General features: G+C 26.4%; 1 protein-coding gene across 1 annotated transcript in view; it reads right to left on the minus strand.

The window, feature by feature from the left end:
* Nucleotides 1–14,688, minus strand: part of LOC117178759 (sn1-specific diacylglycerol lipase beta-like) — a 68,997-nt gene extending 54,309 nt beyond the window's left edge. Inside the window, exon 1 of the mRNA XM_033370202.1 lies at nt 14,308–14,688. The gene's annotated coding sequence lies outside the window, so the exon portion shown is untranslated. The remainder of the gene's footprint in view (nt 1–14,307) is intronic.
* Nucleotides 14,689–15,842: the final 1,154 nt, after the last annotated feature.

Below are 15,842 nucleotides of genomic sequence, written 5' to 3' on the forward strand. Positions count from 1 at the left end.
AAAAAAAAAAAACAGGATAACGTTGTATTTAACGCGAATAATTGTGGTCTGTTCATTGTTAAAACCTAACAATTTTCCATTTTCAGCACTTTGAATTAGTATACTTTTTAATTCAAATCGTTTTAAAATTAAATTTTACCTATTTTAATCTTCTTCAATGGTTAAAATTGAAATTTTTGAATTTTAAAAGCATGGCACCTTTAGGTAGAGCTTATTAAAAAATAGAAGAATGCATATTTAAAAGATTCATAAGGCTTTTTTTTACCATCCCTATTTTTAAATTTTTTCTTGAGCGCCTCTAATAATTTGCTCAACTTTTAATATTATTTAGTTTGCAATATCGTTTATTTATTAGCACTTAAATAATTCTTCATTAAAAATGTTGAATTTACCACCTGTGTTAGTTAAAATCAAACAATTAAAAATCTTTAATACTAGTAAACTGTAAAATCTTGGGCTGTAAGATTGTGTTTAAAATTATAAGTTGATTCTTAAAAACATTTTCTTAACATTCTCTTAACATTTGTTTAGAATTTAGAATATGCATGAAGTGCAATAGAGCTTTTCATAGTGTTACGGGCTGAAAAAATTTATGCGTAAACTATATTTTACTTCACGTATTAATAATATTGTTAAAAATTAGAGCGTAAATATTTAAGCGTCATGTCGGTTTGAAATCAAGTAATTTGAGGACCAAAAGAGTGATTAATTTAATTGCGTTCTAAGACATCGTGTGAGTCCGAAACTTGATATTCAATAAAGCACATGTCTTCGTACAAATTGAGAGGAGGAGACTTCTTAAAAAGTAAACTTTTTGGGATGTGTTTTGACGAAACACGAGATTATGTTTTTGAATGCCAGAATTTAATATGTGTCATTCACTCTATTCCGTAGAATCGATTTATTTGATTTCCAGCCGCCGCGATAACTGCATACTAAGACTGTAATTTATAGTTAAAAAAAAACGAACCTGTAGTTCATGACATTAAAATAAGTTCACAGTATGCGGATTTATTTGAAATCAATTGCATTTTTGTGTCATTTCACAAATTTAAAATTATATGTATTTTTCATCAAGTATTTAGCTATACGTTTGATGAATTAGTCAAGTATTGAACCCAACATTGAAATGTGAGAGTAGAGTTGAATGTATGTGATAGATAAAATAACAAATATGAGAATGTTAAATACCAGAAAAATTGTGTGAAAAGGATTCGAGATTCCGAGAGCAATGAAGTAAAGAGTAATTTAATTATAGCTGTAAATTTTCATTTAGAAGGAAAAATAATTTGGAAAGAGTTTTATATTGACTTAAAAACGAAGACTGTCTAGAGTAGATCTACGCTAACAGAGGTTAATGATAACTTGAACCGTGGGTTCAAAGTCGAACTAAACCTAGTGGAGTAATGATAACTTGGACAGTTGATGACCCAAAGTTGATCCAAGCCTACACAGGTGAATGCGGACGTCAACAGGGTGTTCGGGCTGGGCTAGGCCTAAAGGTTAATGAGGACTTGGGCATCATTTTCGTATACTAATTTATATGCGGCAAAAACTCATGTGCTTTAGTGAGCCGAGCTTTCGCATAAGGGAAGCTACTGGGGCGCACGGGGAGAACACAAGCTTATAAAAATTTCCCAGTTCATGTATACGCACATTTCTGGGCTTGGCGCGCGCCCACACACACATATACGCATTCACACGCTTTATATACGAATTATATTGTTTCGACGGTGACGTGTTCTCGACCCGTGGCCTATCGGCTACATGAGATAAAAACGCGAGAAAGAGAGAGAACTAAAACTCATAGACAAGGGAAAATGAGAAAGAAGTAAGAAGGAGAGGAAGGAATAAAGGTTGGAGGGGATTATTAGGTGAAATGAATAAAATCAGTTGTACCAAAGCAACGTGGCTTTTTTGCTCTCTGGCTCTCGAACAGTTAAGTAGCTCTGGCTAAGCTTATATTAGATTTTTTTGCGTTCTTGATCAAACGAAATCTAACTTTCATTGTAAAAAATTATTGTCATCGAATTCCATAATTCACATTTTTGTCAACTCGAAATTTGTCACTAAATTAAAATCAGATTATTTTTATTTAAGTTTTATTATTGAACTAATTTATCCCAGTCCCAAGAAGAAACACATAGAATTTTTGACAAGAAAAAATGTTTTTTTTTTTGTAGTTTAAATTATGCTGAAAAATGTATATTTATGTTATTTAGATTAAAATCTTTATAAGCTGGGTGAAAGATCGAAATTGATAGTTTCGTTTTGTAATGCCGCAATTAAATTATTACGTGATTTTATTAATTAATTACTTTCACTTCCTCAAATAGGAGTTACCTGTTTATCTTTTGTTTTATTAAATATGTATAATAAATATAAAAATGTAATTTTTCAGTTAATATAGTATTGTTTGCAGGAGAAGAACCTCCTCCTATTCGGACGTTGAGGACAGAGAAAGTAGCAGGAGAAAGTCCATGCTTATTACTGAAATGCATACACTGATATAATGTTACAGATGCACGCATAGTTCGATTATAACATCTCGGAAGAGTTGAACGAAGTGCTATGCAAATTACAGTCAATTACAGCAGACATGCAACTCAATTTGACAATCAAACTCTTCTAATAGAAAAAAATAATTTTTTTACAGTAATGCTTTTATAAAAATCTGAGTAATGAGAAAGAACTTGTTAATTTTTTTGATAAAGTCATTAGTAACGAAGTTACTTTAGGAAAAAAGTGAAGGGTGGCTGTATAAGACTAGACAACCAACAAAATCGGAATTTTTTAGAAGAGCGAAAAAATATTCTTTGAAATCGAAATCAATATTTAAAGATTAAATAAATGTCCACTTCTGAGATGACGTGTCGCTAATTTAAGTTCAAACAAATTTTATTGGAATAAATTATTCAGTTTCAAGGAAATAGATGTGTCAGTTGACAATCTAAAAGTGACACTGACCATTAATTGAAACAGGCTCGGCTGCGAATTGAGATAAAAAAATGTAATCATAAGTTAGAAAATGAAGATAAAAACTGACTTTCGAGATATTCTGACTAAATAAGGAAACTTTAAAAAAATTATTGCTGTCAAAAATAAAAAAAGAATGTTAAATAAAATGTGGACAAAGGTGACTAATTTCTATTCCAAAAAGTAATTCAAATTGTATAAAAGCAACTAATGTCCATTAATGATGTGACTGAGCTGCTTCTAAATTTAAGAGAATTAAAAAAAATTCAAGGAGATTTAGAAGAAAAACTTGATCGAATTCATTAAAACTTAAATAAATTGAAAAAGGTTCCAAAAATTTAATTGAGTTCAGTAAGATTGGAGTGATTTTAGAAGAATTGAAGCGAATCTACAAGATTTTGATCAAATTCTTATGAGTTCAAGGTGAGTTTAAAATACTTTAGGATGCATTTATAAATTTTTTTTGTAATTCGTTTAATCCATTTAATTGAATAGGATTGAGTTATTTTAGTCGTATTCAAGTGAATTTAATATGATTCAAGTTAATTCAAAAGTATTCAAGTAAATTGATATGATTTTAATAAATTCAAAAGACTTCAAGTGAATTCAGAAGTACTTAAGGGATTTGAAAAGAGTTCAATTGTATTAAAAACAATTCTAGTAAATTCAAAAAAATTCCAAACTAATCAAAAGAATTTAAATATATTCAAAAAAAATCAGTGAGAGTTGGATATATCGAGAGAATAACAAAGAATTAAAAAAATTTAAAGAATTTAGAATAACTTAATAAGAATTCTGGACGAATTCTAAATGAATTCGAATGAGATACAAAATTGTAAGAATTTAAGATTCCATTTAGTTTAGGAATTAAGGAAATCCAAGGAAATTAAAAACATTTATAAGAATTTGAAAGAATGTGATTGAACTGAAATAAAAAAAAGGCTTTATCAAATTTATAAAAATAGTGTCAAAAAATCCAGGGAATATTCAGCAGAGTGTAAGTGAATTGACAAAAGTTAAAATATAAATAAGAGAGAATTAAATAAATTCTTAGTGAATTTAGAGGGTTTTAAGGGAGATGAGAAGAATTAGCCAAAATTCAAGTTCATTCAAAAAGCTGCAAAATATTCTACTGATTTCAGTAAAATGGAAGAGAATTTGTAAGAATTCAAGAGAATCCAAAAAATGTGATAAAATACTTAAGAATTCAAGGTCAGTTTAAAAGGCTTCAGGATGCGTTAAAAAATTGTTTAATGCATTTAATTGAATAAGATAAAGTTATTTTAGTCGAATTGAAGTGAATTTAATATGATTCAAGTTAATTCAAAAGTATTCAAGTAAATCTAAAATGATTTTAATTAATTCAAAAGATTTCAAGTGTATTAAGAAGAAGTCAAGTAAATTCAAAAGAATTGATAAGAATTCGGAAGAATTCAAATAAATTCAAAATAATTTAATAGAATTGATAAGAATTCAATAAGAGTTGAATGTATCAAGAGAATTCGACATAATTCAAGAAAAATTGGAAGAATTCAGAATGAATCAATAAGAATTACGGATGAATTCTAAATGAATTCAAATAAGACGAAAAAATGGTAAGAATTTAAGACTCCATTTAGTTTAGTATTTAAGGGAATTCATGAAAATTTTATAACATTGATAAGAATTTGAAGGAATATAGTTAAACTTAACTTTTTAAAATAAAAAAGTACAAAAATTTACAAAATATTGTACTGATTTCAGTAAAATTGAAGTGTGCATTAAAACAAAAAATTTTAAAATGTTTAAATCCATTTTGTTGAATACATTTAAGTTAATTGAAGAGAATTCGGGTGAATACAAAAGACTTAAAGTGAAATCGAAAGAGTTCAAGTGAATTTAAATAAATTCAAGTGATTTAAAAATAATCCAAGTAAATTAAAAAAAAATTCAGTGAGTATTAAAAAAATCAAGAGAATCAAAAAGAATTAAAAAATAGTTTAAAGAATTTAGAATAATTTAATAAGAATTCAGGGTGAATTTTAAGTAAAGTAAAATAAGGTGACAATGGCTTTTAAGAGAATTTAACAAAATTTATAAGAATTTGAAAGAATATATTTGCCCAAAATTTCAAAATTAAAAAAATTTCGGCTGAATTGAGTAAAATGGGAGAATATTAAATCCTGGAAAATTCAACAGAATGTAAGAGGATTCAAAAAATGCACAAAAAAATTAAATAAATAGAATGAAATTCTAAAGAATTTAGAAGACAGGCAATCAGAAGAATTCGATGAAATTCATGAAAATTCAAGTGAATTGAAAAATATACAAAATATTTCATTGATTTGAGTAAAATTTCAAGGAATTCAGCGGAATACAAAGAAATTCAAAGGAATATTATAAAATGCCTAATAATTCCAGGTGAGTTAAAAATACTTTAGGATGAATTTAAAAAAAATTTTGTTTAAATCTGTTTAATTGAGTAGAATTGAGTTACTGTCGAAGAATTAAGAAGATATCGAAGTGAATTCAAATTAAATTTAAATGAGTTGACAACATTTTAAAAATCGAAAATATTCCACTGCTTTCAGTGAAATTGAAGGAAATTTATAATAATTTAAATAAAATAATAAAACTTTGATGAAATTTATCAGAATTTGAAAGAATACCATGTAATTGAGATAAATTAAATTAAATCAGTTTCATCGAATTGAGTAAATGAAAGTAAAAAAAAAAGCAGATAAACTGTACAAAAATTCGTTGAATATAGTAGAATTTAGTGATTGTAGAAGAATTTAAATGATTTCAAAAAATTAGGGTAAATTATTTATAATATTCAGAATGAAAATCAAATAAATTCTAATGAAATAAAAAAAATCCAACATATTCCCTTGATTACAGTTAAATCGAAATAAATCTAGAAGAATTCAAGTGACATCGATGAAATTAATTAAATAATCAAGATATATTATCTATTGAATTTAGTAAATGGAAGTGAATTCAGTGTATTTAAAAATAATTCTAAAGAATTCAGGACAAAGTAAAAAAAATTCAAGAAATTCTTGCATTCTCTGTTTGTGTTTATTGAATGAAGTAAAGTGCAGCAACAGTTACTTGTTTTGCAAAAGCAACTAAGAAAAAGTTACAGTTTGGATCGGTAATAGTAACTTGTTTCTTTAAAAAATACATTAATTGAAACCTAATTGCTAAAAAATTATTAAGAGACTTTAATTTTGAAATGAAATTTTTTTTTTAAACACGACTTAACGTCTGGGAAATTTATTTTAATCTCATCAGAGTGAGAAATTGAAAATGTAAAAAGTTACTTTGAGGCGAAATAAAACCATTGACGCGATAAAACTTGTGTAGAGTTTTTTTCGTTCTCACAAAAGACTTCTTAGGTGTTGCTAAAAGAATTCCATGACTTCAAAAGCAAATGTAATATATTCCCAGTAATTTTTGTGCGGAAAGGTCACTACATATTTTTCATACAAGAAAAGGGACAATGTGATGTGATTCACGCTAATTATTATTCAAAGACTAATTATTCATTACTCTACAAAATATTGCAATATTTTCAATACATCATTACACATTATAATACAAATACTATGCTTACTAGGGTGATCCTTATTGTTCAGACTAATTTTTTTTGTTTGCAAAAATAATCACGAATGGATTTTTTTTAAATTTCCACTCAGTTTTTACTAGTTTGTAATTGTTGAAACAATTTTTTAAATCATTGAATTCTTGTAGATGTCACAACATAGGTATATATTATAGGGATTATAAATCTTATATTGAATATGAACAAGATTTTTATTTGCCTTAGTAGTTTATATACTCGTTAAACAATAGTTTTATATTTGAACACATAGTTCATTGAAGAAAAATATTTTAAAAATATTTTTTTAGCAATTTTGTAACAAATTTGGATATTCTTATGTCTTTTTTTGTTTATTCTGTATCCTTTTATATTTCTAAATTGTTTTTATTGTTAAAACAATTGAAAAAATTTTCAATAACTTTCTTACTCTAAACATATGCAAATGATGGTCTATTTCATTTATCAGTATTTAGAGTACAAATGCTTGTTTCGTCTTATAATTGGACATCTTTTAGTATCTGTTTCTATTGCTTAATTATTATTTAACCAATTTTTGTATTGTAATTAAGAAACTATTTAACATTTCAAAATTACTTAAAGATTATTTATAGATATATGTAAATATTCAAGAATTATGAAGGTATGTGTGTGTTAAATATTTAAATTATTATTGTTATTACATACAGTAGAAAAATACATTTATTGTTAATAATTATATTACATACTGTTTTGTTAAAAATTCGTAATTTTGGTTTGAAAATTCATCTATTTTGGGAAAAATATTACGTTTTTTTGTTTTGTTTAAACTTTGACTACTTTGTTGAAAATTGCAATATGTTGTTCAAAATTCATTTTATTGGTTCATAATCAACTTTTTGATTGAAAATTCATATTTTTTGATCGAGAATTCAACCTTTTTTTTTTAAATTAAATTTTTATGGAAATTTTATTTTGGGTTGGAAATTGAACTGTTTTATTGAAAAATTGTCTGTTTGGGTTTGAAATTTTATTATTTAGGTAGAAAACTGAACAATTTGGTTTAAAAGGAACTTTTTGGTTGAAGATTCAAATGCTTTGTAGAGAATTCGCCTTTTAATTAAAAAATTCAACCTTTTGATTTAAATTCGTCTATTTTACTTAAATGTAACTGGTTTTGGTTTACGATTATTTTTTTGTTGTTGAATATGAACTATTACATTTTAAAATGAATTTATCTTTTTGATTGAATTCAACCGTTAATTTAAAATTAAACTCTTTTTTGGTCGAAATTTTAACTATCTCATTTTCTGTTGAGAATTCATCCATTTTTATTAAAAATTCGTTTGAGTGATTAAAAACTGAAATCCTTTGTAAACATTTTTATTATTTTTTTTGAAAATTCATCAGTTTTGTTAAAAATTTGCACGTTTTTTTTGGTTTCAAAATAATTTTTTAAATTAAAAATTCAACTAAAGTCATCTCTGAAGTTTTAAAACTATAATATTTGGTTAAAAATACCATTATTTTGTTAACAATTCCATTGTTTAAGTTAAAATTGATTTATTTTGTTGAAATTCCACTAGTTTGTTCAAAAACACCTATTCTTTTAAATTGAAAATTAAATTGCCTTCTAAGAAACTGGTCTTTTTGCTTCAAGATTTAACTACCTGCTTAAAAATGAAACGATTTTGCGGTAAAGTTTTGTATTTTGTATTTGAAATTTCTTTATGGTTGAATTCAACTCTTTATGGTTAAGAATTAAGATATTTTTGGTTTGAAATGTCATCTTTAACATTTTTCATGAAGAATTCATCTATTTTCACTAAAAATATATTTTGTTTTTAGTTAATATCTTTGATTGAAAACTGAATCATTTAGTTCAATTTTTTAAAAATTTTATGTTTGAATATTAATTTTTCTATTTGGCGATTTAGCTACTTGGAGTGACATATATATTTTTAGTTAAAAATTCAATTATTTGGTTGAAAATACATATTTCTAGTTAAAAAATTAAATCCGTTTGTTGAAATCCAACTAGCTTGTTAAATACATACTTTTAGAAAATGTAAATATTTCGATGAAAATTCGTCTTTTTGGAAAAGATTTAGCCTTTTTGATTGAAAATTTAAACGTCCTTAAAAAAATCGTCATGTTGTTTTAAAATCCAATTATTTGCTAAAAAATGCAATTTTTTTCATTGAAGTTTGATTTTTTTGTTTAAAAATAATATTTTTTGTTGACGATTCACCTATTCAGGGTTAAAAGTCAACTGATTTAAAAGTAAAGTAACTTTGTAGATTAAAACTCAACTCTTTCGTTAAAAATTCGTCTCTTTTCGTCGAAGTTTAATCTTCGTTGGCTAAAAATTCAACTGTTTTGCTAATAATGCAATACAATCCAACTTGAAATTTATTTCTCAATTTTCATCAAGAAAATATTTTACTTGCTTTTTTCATATTGTTTGTAGAATGTATTTTGTGTAGGAAAATATAATACTATTGTGTAGGATATATTCTGTGTAGAAGATAGTTTAAAAAAACTTCAAAAATAAATAAATAAACAAAACAAAGAATACTATGAGCAAAATATATTGTCGTATTGCAATATTCCAATTCATTTACATATGACTTTTTCTCAACAAGAATAAATATATGTAGGTGCTAAAATGATTAAAAGTACTGGAAATTCATTACGTCACCAAGGATACAGAATAAGAGGATGCACGAGAGCATCTTTTAAAATATTCTACTGCGACGATGAAAAATTGAAAAGGATATTAAGTAAGAAGAGAAAAAACGGGTTGTTATTATGCATCCTTTCCCTAATAATTGATAGTTTTATCACTTTTTTATTACATGATTGCAGATTGACGTACTCGGAAGTTCATGCCTGACGTGTGGACTTTTTCAACCGCTGTTATTGGCAATTAATATATTTTCTTGTAAAATATTACGTATTCCCTGATTTTTACACTCTCTTAATGAACCTATTAAAAATTACTGCTAATTTTATTTGTGGCTAAACGTAACTAATTAAAAAGCAAAAAGATCGGTACTGACTCATTCAGTTATATAATTTAACTAATATTCAGTCGAAAGTCACTAATCTTGTAACATAATTCTCTAATTTAATTGATAAAAAATTGTTTTAGTACTTTTTTCAACTTCAAGTTAGGAAAATTTGACTAAAAGTTAAGTTTTGAGATTTAATTTATTTTGATTAACTTTCGAAACAATAATAATGCAATCAAGGAATTAATAATATGTACACTAGATAAAACAATTATGACAATGTTAGTTCTATCTTCACAAACGTTTATTTCTGCATAACTAGATAATTACTCAAATAAAAAATTAAAAGCAGGGATTTACGCGGAAGTTGATTATAAATTTCCTGAGTGGAATTATTTTTTCGTCCTTTTTATTATTACTGTTTCATAAAAGAATAGAGAGTTCGTATGAATCAAGAATTAAATTCATTCGACTGTCTTCTTGAAATTCAATCTATCAGTACATTTAAATATTCAATTCATAAAGGTTCTCAAATGTTCTGTTTATTAACAGATATATTTTAGTTATCATACAGTTATAAAGTTACTTTTTTTCACGCGTTTGGTTTAAATATACCATCAAGAACCACAATGCTTTAAATGATGGTCTTATTTAAAAGCAAACAGATTTGTAGTGATAAAAAAATTAAAAACACACTAAAGTTTTTCATTTGAAAAATTATATATATTTTTAAATATCGCCTGTTATACAATTTTACAAGATTATCTGAGTTTAATGCATTACAGGTGACTTATTCAAGTTACAAGATTCCCTACGACTTTATCACATTAAGTTGTTTCAAACACATGTTATAAAAACGAATTTCTGACCAAGCATTTTTTTTAAACAAATAATTATATTTTGCAACTGATTTGTTTCGCAGAAAGAATGAGCTGCGACTCATTCAAAACATAAAACTTGTTAAATGAACAACATTGTATCCTGTTTTCAATTGTCAGTAGTAAACAGTAATCAAAAATCGCAAATAGGAAATGCATTTTTTCTGAGATTCTTTTTAATCGGCAAAAATCGTGTAATTTTTATTAGCTTAATTTAACGTTAATTTATATCTTGAAATTTTTTACATTTATTTAATTACTGATTTTAATTATTATTGCTGAATAGCAAACTTATTCTCAAATAATTGTGTATTAAAATAAAAAATTCAAATTTGAGTTAGTAAATAATATGAAAAAATAACAGTATCAGAATTTTTTTTTATGAACAGAAATGGTTTCTGTTGAATCTAAGTCTCAATATATTTAAAAATATCAACACAACTGGCAGTTATGTGGACAGTGAATAACTATATTTAGTATTCATCATACACTGATTTTGGATGTTTAATTTCATGAATTCTGAGTTCAAAATAGTGTCTCTTGAATATGTTAGAAAATATCCCAATTCTAAGTGAAATAATCATAGGATTGAGTTATATTCTCCATTTGTTAGGAAGCTGTTGAAGAAGTGTTTCAAATTTTAATGCCTTATCAGCAAAATCTTTGTAATTATTTTATTTTGAATTTATTTTATTTTATTTAGCATAATTATTTAAAAAAGTCGTTGTATGGAGCAGGAAGTTACGATCAGTTAAAGTTAGAACTAAGATTTGAAAAATTAAAGTACTTTTTCTCAAGAGAAGCCATTGTTTTTAAATATATATTGATTTACATTATTATTTTTCTAAAAACAAGATGACTTTGCACTTTCTAATTTTTTTGTTCTATCCTCAACTTCCTGCACAATGCAAAAAACAGATAGCATAATTATTCTGATCCATAAGTTGCTGGGATTCATAAAAATTTCCCATTAAAGAAAGATTAAAAAAGTAAAAAATGTTTTTTATTTTATATTTTAATTATAATTTTTAAAAAACTTTACAGTTTGCACTATTTTTGCAATAGTGTCTTTAAAAATTCACAAAAAGAGTATATCCTAGGCTTATTTTATTCAGAATTTCAGGAAGACCGTTTCCCGGTTTTTACAAGTCAGCAAACATTTTTCATGGCCATTGAAATTGAAATTTGGAACTTTTATAGCTGCAGATATTTACATTCAAATTTTAAACTAATTAAAACCGAACACCAAATTAAAGAAGTTAAAGTCGAAATGTTTTAAATTCTCAATCTTTTAAATTCAAGCTTAAACCACTTTTTATTTATAAGTTGTTTATTTAAATGTAGCCGTTTTGGGTTATAAAAATGAAAAATTGCATAATTTTAAATTTGGTTTAAAAGTAAAAACTTTTTTATTTAGAAGTTTTACAAACAGACAATTTTATTATTTCATTAGGACCTAAAATATTGCGTACTTTACCCATTTTTTTCGAAGCAAAATTTCCAGTTCACTAACCTAATAATCTTCCCATTAATCTTCTTGCTTGAAAATTTAACTATTTGGTCGAAATTTCACGTATTTTGTTGAAAAAAGACTTTCCTGGTGGGAAAATAATCTTATTGGTTAAAAATTTATGTTTTTTGTTGAAAAATCACATTGAACATTAATTTTTAAAAATAAAAATGCAACTGTTTGGTTGAAAATCAATCTATTTAAGTTGAAGTTTAAAGTATTTTGTTGAAAGTTCCTATTGTTTGTTCAAATTTAACAGTTTCTGATTGAAAATTAAAATCTGTTCTGACTGAAATATCAGCTATTACATGTTTGCTGAAAATTCATCTTTCTAGGATGCAAATTTAACTTATTGGTTCAACTAAATTCTTTTAAATTTATTTTGTTGGTATAATATTCTTAATTGCAGTAGAAATTTTCTTTCGATAGTACAAAATGTAACTATAGCATTTTTTGTTTAAAACTGATCTTTTTTGGTTAAAAATTTAATTATTTGGTGAAATTCCTATTTTTTTGTTAAAAATTCTACTTTTTTGTTAGAAAATTAATCCTCCCGTTTAAAAATGGATGTATTTTGTAAAAAATCCCTATTTTCTGATTAAATTAAATTTTTTCTGAATAAAAAAAAAATATATATATATATATTTGTTGGCTCAAGTTAATTTCTAAATTTATCTGATGGTTGAAAATTGAACTACTTTTTTAAATAATCGTGTTTTGGTTTAAAAACTATTTTTTTTTTTAAATAAAAATTTTACTATTTGGTTAAAAATGCGACTATTTTGTTTGCAACTAAACTTTTTTTGTTAAAATTCAAATGTGTTGTAGATAATTTGTCTGATTAACTTAAGCATGTATTAATATAATAGAAAATTTAAATATTTTGTAAAAACTTTAACCGTTTTGTTGAAAATTTGTGCTTTTAAGTGGAAAATCAATCTGCTCAATTGAAAATTCAACTATTTGGCTGAAAGAGTTTGTATTTTGTTAAGATATTTTTTTTGAAGTTAGTTAAAAATTATTTTATTTTTACACAAATTTACCTCTTGGTAGAAAATTAATCCTCATGGATGAAAACTTAACTATTTGGTTGAAAATTCATTTATTTGATTGAAAAATCGTCATTTTTTGTAAATATGTTTGTTTGGAATTGCAACTGATTTGTAGAAAAGTAATCTGAGGATTCATGTATCATGTTAAAAATTCATATTTTTTGGTTGAATTTAATTGTTTCTGATTAAAAACGATAACATTTTTTAGTTGATTTCTACCAAATTTATTTTTTTGTGAAATATTCATAATTTTAGTTCAAAATTCATTTTGTTGGTTGAAAATTGAAGTAAATTATTCAATATTCGTGTTTTGGTTTAAAATTAATTTTTTGAACTAATATTGAACTATTTAGGTCAAAAGTTAGCTCGTAGGTTAAAAAAGATTTTTTTTTTTGAAAATTCAAATGTTTCGTTAAAAATTCAAAGATTTAGTAGGCAGTTTGTTTTATTAAAAAACATCGTCTTTTTCGTAGAAAAGTAATTTTCTTGGTTGAGGAGTTTAACTATTTGTTTAAAAATTTATGTATTATGTTGAAAATTCATCTTTATGGTTGATAACTCAATTATTGGTTTGGAAATTCAACTATTTTGTAGAAAGATCTTTCTTAATTAAAATTGGACTCTTGTTGAAAATTGGTCCTTTCGATTATAAAATTTAATATCTTGTGGCTGAAATTTCATATTTTTTTGCTCAATTCAACTGTTTCTGATTTAAAATTCAAATAATTTTTTATTTAAAACGTTAAAAATTACATTTTTTGTTAAAAATTCATCTTTTTGGTTGTTACAAATGGGAGCCTAATTAGACATTTAAAAAAAATACTTTGGATAATTTAGGCACAGCCTCTACGTTACGGTAGTGTAAGAAACAAAGAATTTCAGCCGACAATATTTCTACTAGTAATTGCACACAACTCAGCTATAGCAGTTCGCCTGATCAGTCGTCCTACTTCTTCCACTATAATCATGAGACCATAGCGGAGCTAAAAAGCCAGATGCTCAATTTCTTTACTTTAATTTGGATTTCAAAAATCATCAAACTCCCAATTTTTTTTTCTATTTCCAAAATGTAAATAAAATAATTCCCCTCAACTACAAAAAATATATATTAACGCAAATTCTATCAATCTCTGTAGAAAGCAAATGTCTACAAGATCATTCAAAACTATACTTATCGGCAGCAAAAAAAAACCACAATTGAATTTGGCGCGAAATTCAAAATTATCAAAACGATCCAAATTTTTCAACTAGTTTTCACATTTCTTAATTTTCTTCCTTGACCCAAGAGATAAAAAATGGTAAAAAAAGAACTCACCGGCTTGTTTATTGTAATCAGCGTGAAGAATATGTACTCAAGGTGTCGGGAGGCAGTCTAAAATATTTTTTTTTGAATTCGAGCAAGTAATAAATTGTCGATGATTGTTTCACATGAAATAAAGAAATGCACTTTCACTAAAAAAATGCACTTTTTTTTAGTAGGCGACCCAAGCCGATAATTTCGGCAGAGTCGAGAGAACGACGAACACTATCGTGAAATGGCATCGGATTTCGTTACTGTGGGATTGGTACCGTGCAATTCCCGTGGCGATTATACTGAGTGTCCGCGAGTATACTATGGCTTCGACGGCGACTCGTTCACCTTGCTCTGCGTTCACCCTGCGAGTTGGAATTGTAGGATTCGCCGAGACTTTCCTCTCTTACCTCCTTTTGATATGCTCTGGCTCTGTCTGGCTTTACGTTGCCAAAGGGTCGACCGGGTACCGTTGCTATTGCTCCTGGTACCCGACACTGAACATTGAGAACATCGCGTCAAGATAAAACGAAAAAAGCTGTTTCCAGCATTTAAATTTTAACTGGAAATGGACCACCGTCCCTTCATTGTAAAACACCCCCCCCCCCCATTCTAAGTTCATACATCATTACTAGCAATAATCGACAAGTGTTCGCAGTAGGAAGTTATTTCTGTACGCAGCATGAAGTTGGTTAGTAGTGACTCAATTGTGTTTACAAATAAAGAGAGAGAAGATTATTAGAAAAAAAGAGTAACTATTTTGAGATGTACTTTGAAAGCATCAGTTCAAATTTTATATTTCTATTCTTTGTTTTTCTAATACACCAAACTCTCGCTTTAAGTCACCCCGTTCTCAGCCTTCCTCGAACTGCTGGCTCACACAGTTTCTCAGTGGAGCCGGGCGAGAGCGGTTGCGATATATATATATATATATATAAATATTCCAATCAGAAACGAGTCAGGGGATTTTCACTGTTTACGTTTTGATCCCCCCGAAATCAGTCCAAGGTTATTTGAGGGCAACCCCCGGCACTGGACTGAATGCGAGAGTTTAGTGTATTAGATATGTTATTATTTTTCAGAATTTAAAAAATTTTTGTTGTTAAAATTATAGTTGTAGCTATTAAATAAAATTATTAATCTTTGAGACCTTTAAGACAAAACTGTTCAACATAATCAGTAGATCAGAAGAATCAACAGAAAAATATATGTATTATGTTTAATATGAATGCTATAATAATTAAGAATATAAAGCTAGAGTTCAAATTGTATAGCTGGATTTCATAACGTCCTTGTATATATTTTTTCTGATATTTTTATACATGAAAATTATTGCAAACCATTACCGTCAGGAATTGTTTTCTCAGACTTTGACGGCAAAATGTCTGCAAGGAATTTTCCTTCTCAATTTTTTTCCCTCTATTTGTTTAATTATAATTTTTCCACTCAAAGTATGGAAATACTGAAATTGTGTACATAAAATTTATTAACGCTTTCATAACTGATCAGAAAAACTTTATATTGTCTTAAGTGAATGTTTAGGGACTCATAGAATACAA

The sequence above is a fragment of the Belonocnema kinseyi genome, chromosome 8 (assembly GCF_010883055.1).
Source record: "Belonocnema kinseyi isolate 2016_QV_RU_SX_M_011 chromosome 8, B_treatae_v1, whole genome shotgun sequence".
Classification (NCBI taxonomy): domain Eukaryota; kingdom Metazoa; phylum Arthropoda; class Insecta; order Hymenoptera; family Cynipidae; genus Belonocnema; species Belonocnema kinseyi.